Below are 6,462 nucleotides of genomic sequence, written 5' to 3' on the forward strand. Positions count from 1 at the left end.
TTGAGCCTTTGTGCTGTGGTTCTCTAGTGAACCAAAACAAGAGCTTGGTGCGCCGGCACCTTGGAGCGTGAAGCTCGCCGGCAACGTCATCGACCCTCCGACTTGGTGTGGAGCGGCGACGACACTTTGTGCGGGGGACGTGGAGACCCCCATCCTTTGTGGAGAAGCTCCTTAGTGGAACCCGGGGCCAAGGTGACCGTGATTGTGTTCACGGAAGAGACTTGGTGGCCGAGTAGCAATACTCTTAGTGAGTGCTACAACAACGTGGATGTAGGTGTGCCTTTGTGGCTAACCGAACCACGGGATAAACACCCGCGTCAAGAGTTTGCTATCTCCTATCCCTCTCTTTAAGCTTCCGCATTTCATACTAGCAATTTGTGTGCCTTTACTTTCATAGAATAGTTTCTTGATAGGAAAGGCTATAGGTTGCTAAACTCTTTTGGGATAGGGGTTTCACACTAGAACAACCTAGTTGCACATCTAGATAGCATGTTTTAGTTTAAGCTTTGTGCAAACTAGTTGGAGTCATAGGTCTAAGTTTTTATTAGTGCCTAATTCACCCCCTCCCCCTCTTAGGCTAGAGCACCCGATCACTTACAGCGCCAGAAAAGCTTATTGATGCTCCTTAGCGCCCCAATTTATATACCGCAAGCGCACGGGATCGTGTAGCTTTTCCCTTAGAGTATTCCCCCAAGGTTTATCAATTCGTGGATCGACAAAGAACTACCCAAGGTTTTCCATCTAATCTAACGGATCTATCCTAACATGAAGCATGAATTGCACATATAGAGTAACCTTTAATAGATATGAGTGTTGTGTAAAGGTTGATCTCATCCATGAATATAGGCGTAACCATAGCAAAACCAAAGACATGACTAGGCCTATTGTCATCTAGTTGTAGTTCAAGCTAATGAGCAAATAAATCATGCATCTCAATCAATGGCATCTTTAAACCCAAAATCTCCAATCCGATCCTTCGATGCCCCATCTACTCAGGCCACGCCCTGTCACGACGCCCCCCTTTGGACAAAAGCACCCCGAAGCAAGTCGAACCCCCTTTGGTAGTTCCGCCATGAACCTCTAGCCACCATGACTACAAGATCATGCTAAGCGATCTATCTCGATAATAGATCTAGGATGAAGCAAACCCAATGAAAAGAATGAAATCGAAAGAGAGAACATGGTCGCTAAAAGATTCGGAAGACATGATTATCATTACTCACATAATATATTCGTTTGGATAGTCACCACCGAGTACATACCATTGACGACTACAACTAGCTCATGAACTCCACCATGGCACAACCACGCAGGGAGGCCATGGCGGCTAGGGGCGGCCTAAGCCATCTCCTAGACAACTTCGAAGACTTGCGGCGGCCGTTGTCTCCCTTTGGTCTTGGCCCTAGGTTTTCGTCGAGTTCTGGGTGGATGGATGCTGCGAGTTGAATAAGGTGCGAGCTATTTATAAGCCGAGGAAGCCACCGGTTGAAGGGGAGGCCGAACCGCCTCGGAAACGGGCTAGGCCGGCCGGCCCCATGGGCCTAGGCCGGCCGGCCTACCCTCTTTCGCGCTCGCCTTAGTCTCATCTTCGCGTGTAGACTCCTCGCATCTTCTAGAGTTTATGTCCTTCACGATTGCACCCCTTTGGACATCTTTATCTTGGAGATATCTTCGAGGAAAGGATAGGATAGAGAATCCTTCCTTAATTCTTCATTTGCTTTGCTTAATCCCGAAGTATCTTGATCTCATCTTCGTGGGCTCGGTCCTTTGGGCTCTCTTGGAGGATGGATGTGCATGAATGGGCTTCGAATCAACATGGGCTTTGGTCCTCCCATTGGGCTTTGGCCTTTGTCTTTCTCCGTGTTAGCCCTCGATCATGAGCCTCGTCATTACATGCTCCAAAATAGGCCAAAAACCTGCAAAAATGAAGTTCCTCCAAAATATATGTGCAAATGTGAAAATGACCAATAATTAGGCTGGGGTTAGGATGGTTAGTGATTTTGATATTAAATTCATGCCATTATCAAGGATAAACAAGGGATAAAAAGGGGTACTTAAGGAGCGCCAACAGTTTCCGCATTTACTCTATCTTGTGTGCCTTTACTTTCCTAGTTAGTTTGATTAGGATTGGCTATAGGTTGCAAGTCTTTTAGGGGTAAGTAAAGAGTAGCATAGATAAACCTTAGTCATAACTAGCATGTGTAGGACGTGTTAGGTTTATCTTATGCAAATAGATTGAGCCCTAGGTTAGAAAGCGATTAACGACCCTATTCACCCCCTCCCCCTCTAGGGTCGGACACCCCGGTGATCCTTACAACATGCACCAGAGTCGAATCATTTCAATACCAAGTTCTTGGAGGTGGAACATGTAGGGATATGGGTAGCGGAAACAAAATTTTTCATAAACCAGGATCACTGCAGTTATAGATTACAGAGTTACCACTAGACGCGCGGATGCGGAACTTCTGTAGCGCGTCGATGTAGTCAAACAGTCCCTCACCGGAAAATCCCACGAACAACTTCTTGTTTCTCTTGTGCGGTTCGTCCAAGTGTCACAGATGCAGCACCTCCAAGGTATCCACATGTGCAAAGAAGAAGCGTTGCACGCCGTACTGCTATGTCCGTGAGTACAACAAGGCGTGAGCATAGGTGGGGCGGTGGCTGTTAAGAAAGATAGCTTGACCTAATCTAGGAGCCCCACCCCATATTCTATAGGCACTCCTGATGGGCCTCTGGATCCGAGACCCATTACTGCTCCTAAGCCTTTATCTAATTTGGATCCAATCCTCATTAGGCTTCCTGCCCCTTAAATATGCGACCCTATAGGCCCATATGCTTAAGCATACTACTCGCACTCACTAGTCGAGTACTTTACTCACTGGTCGAGTACTTCTACTCACTAGTCGATTACTTCTACTCACTGGTCGAGTACTTTACTCACTGGTCGAGTACTTTACTCACTAGTCGAGTACTTTACTCACTAGTATTAGTTTGCAGCGGCCTCTAGCAAGACATATCAACTCTTATACGCATATGAAGATCATATCAGACAGACCATCACAACATCATATACATGGCATTCCCTTTGCCTCACGATATTTGGTCTAGCTACAAGCTGACCTCTTTCTTGATCCTGTGATTTAGAATCACCATTAGGTTAACTCTTAACCTATCGCATGGTCATGCTTTCCTAGATCCGATCACTCGAGTGGCCCAGAGATATCTCTCTCATGAAGAGAGGGGCAAATCCCATCTTGATTAACCGTACATCACAACATACATCTTGACAAACCCAAAAGGTACCTTTTTGACTACCCAGTTATGGAGTAGCATTTGATAGCGCCTAGGTAGGTCGATTCACATCTTGAGAACATGCGTCAATCTCAGGTCTAAGAAGAAAGCATACACGTTGTGTAAAGAGAGAGCTACTTCTCGTGTTGGGTCAATCCAGCCACATGTCCACACATGTGTCCACATAATTGGTTTGACATCTCCATGTCCATGACTTGTGAAACATAGTCATCAACCAATATATGTGCTAGTCTAATATTCATGTGTGTCCTCACATAAACTCCAACAAGGGATTAGTTTTAGAATAACCATACAAGTAAAGAGTCTCACAAACAATTCACATAATTGTTAATCGATACAAGTAACCACTATTGGATATTCAATGAACTATTGATGCTCACTAATGATCATTTCTAGGCGTCAACTTTATCAGAAAATCATGAGAGTTTGTGTTTCTTACACGCATCTTTATTCAAATAAACTCCTAAACCATACTTCACCTTTAGAAAAATGCAAGATGTGTTTTTGAGCTAATATGCAGGTTACAAGCACACTTTGGCCCGACATAAAATCACAGAAAATATCAGAGCGCAGTTTCAGGCTCAATTCGACCAAGTGTAGCCCAAGAACCAAGTCAAAACAAGTCAAGGCAAGCCAATCCCCGGCGTTAAGACAAAAGGAGGCCCAGGACAGCCCAGCCCCTGGCGGTTGGGGGCGGTTGGCACCCTGGGCAGGCTGGCCAACCACCTTGGTTGGCCGACGGGCCCATGGGCCCCACCGCCTTCAACCAGCCATGTGGAGGCTTGGCATTGGCCCCCAATGGCGGTTCACCGAGGGAGAGCTGCTACTCGGCCATGGCTCCCTCCTATAAATACAATGGGAGGGGGTAAGGAATGAACACACACACACACACCACACCTCTCACTCACCTCAAGAGCTCTCTTGCTTAGTCTATAGGCTTAGTGGAGTTTAGGAGAAGTCTAGGAGTCATCGAGTCCCCAGAGTTGCTCGGGAGTTCTGGTATGGGTTCATCTCTAGTTCTCTCTTGTAATTTTTGCTCGTTTGTAATAAAATTAGACTATGGTTACCGATATCTGCTTGAAGTATGTTCTGAGTTATCGGATATATGCTTCGTGATCTGGTTGCATTATCATTTGATGTTTGCATTGCATGATCGCCCTGTGCTTCCGATGGTTAACATATTGGCCTTAGAACTCTGTCAACTGCTCCAGTATTCATATGTTTGCTCTAGTGTGATGTTTGTCCATCCGGAGGGTGGGGGCTCCGCGTGGGATGCTAGAGTATTGCTTACTAATGTAGACGTGGTGTCTATACTAGATAAGTGTTGCTAGATGTCACCCTTTCCCATGGATTGAGAGGTAGCCGGCAGGTGGTGACAGCCCTGTCCAAGCCCTAGTAATCCTCCACGTTCAGATTGGGGGGTAGGAGGTACATAAAGCCACATAGGTGAACGGGCTTCTCTCATCAGCTATAGAGCGGTCTCCCTGTTGTACTAGTTTAATCTTTAACAATCTAATCATAAGATAGCATAGATATAGCTAGCCTAGCACATCTGACTCGAGCTCTAACTTCTGCCTTTCTCCCTATCTATAGCATCTTTTATCTATTTATCTCTGAGGGTAGTTTGTGTGTGTGTCACACTACCTCCTACCTTGTTATCTATCTTACTCCTATTTATGCAATTGAATATCCAATCTAGATCAGTTCATAAGCTAGCCTATGTACTTCCATTCGCCGCCTTCCCTGCTGAAATATAAATGACACCCAGTATACTCCCGGGTAAAATGCTACAGCGGTATTCTGTGCGCTTGCGGATTTATTCGTGGTTCATGAAATACCTGCCACCCCCTTGGCGTCTGCGGGCGTCATCGCTGCTTGCTCAGTGGTGACATTGGTAGGCGCCAACAAGCATTTTTGGCGCCGTTGCTGGGAAAGGGATAGATTGAAGTTACATAGGCAAAAGTTATGAACAAAATCGAAATTGGTATTTGCTTGCTAAACAGGCTAACTTGGCTTTGTTTTCTGTCTCTTGTTGATATGAAAACAGGGTAGTGTATGACCGGTTTAGACTTGCCACAAAATTTCACGCCTAATCCGCAGTCACTTTTGGGAAGAGTTCGTCCTCGTGTCGTGCCTCCTCAGATCTCACTCTCGGCAGCCGAACCAGTCATTCAAGCACCATTAGCATCTCAAGCTATGGTCCAGAAGACACTCTGTGATTACTCCACTCCGTCAGCTAACTAGGTTCCCACCGGACCTGAGGTTAACACCGGGGGAGAGAATTTTGAGATCAAGACGGGTCTTATCACGATGGCGCAGGCCAGCCCTTTCTGTGGCAAGGCCAATGAGGATGCCAGTGCTCATCTCCAGCAATTCTTGGAGCTCTGCAGTACTTTTGTTATCAAGGGAGTATCTCAGGATACGATCCAGCTCCGTCTATTTCTGTTCTCTCTTTTGGGGAGAGCAAAGTAATGGTTCTATGCTAACAACACTGCTATGGACACCTGGGACAAATGTGCCAAGGCGTTCCTCGCAAAGTTCTTCCCGACGGGCAAGACCAATGCTCTTCGTGGGAGGATTTTGAGTTTCCAGCAGACATCAAATGAGTCAATTCCTGAAGCTTGGGAGAGACTTCAGGAGTACATCCTTACGTGTCCGCACCACGGGATGGACAATTGGCTCATTCTTCAGAACTTCTACAATGGGTTGACTCAATCTTCCCGTGATCATGTGGATGCCGCTGCGGGTGGAGCTTTCTTCTCGCTGACCATTGAACGAGCTACAAAATTAATCGAGAAGATGGTCCTTCTTGAACCCATCCTTGATGCTCAACTTAGAGGACATGCCTCTAACACGGGCACACGCCTCTATGCTCTTTGGACCCAATGGCTGTATTGAGCATATCCTTCTACCTATAGGGTTTGAACTGACCTTTTTTCTAAAGCTCGGCAAGTTGTAACATTTTTTCTGCCACTGCTTTAGTCTCGGGTCAATCAAATTTTTGTTTCTCTTCAACTATCGTTGGCTTCCTTGCTTCAAGCCACCGTCATCCACGTTCGTCCAAGCCTTCATAAGGGTTAGGCTACCCGATAGCTATTGCAGTCTCTCTTTCACACCGCCAATGGTCGACCTTCCATTGGTACCCACCTA

At 46.2% G+C, this 6,462-nt stretch overlaps 1 non-coding gene across 1 annotated transcript; it reads right to left on the reverse strand.

Moving 5' to 3' along the window:
• Positions 1–5,874: 5,874 nt before the first annotated feature.
• Positions 5,875–5,981, reverse strand: LOC120646558. Its single transcript, XR_005664462.1, has one exon. It is a non-coding gene; the product is annotated as a small nucleolar RNA R71 (small nucleolar RNA).
• Positions 5,982–6,462: the final 481 nt, after the last annotated feature.

This window comes from Panicum virgatum, chromosome 8K (genome assembly GCF_016808335.1).
Source record: "Panicum virgatum strain AP13 chromosome 8K, P.virgatum_v5, whole genome shotgun sequence".
NCBI lineage: Eukaryota > Viridiplantae > Streptophyta > Magnoliopsida > Poales > Poaceae > Panicum > Panicum virgatum.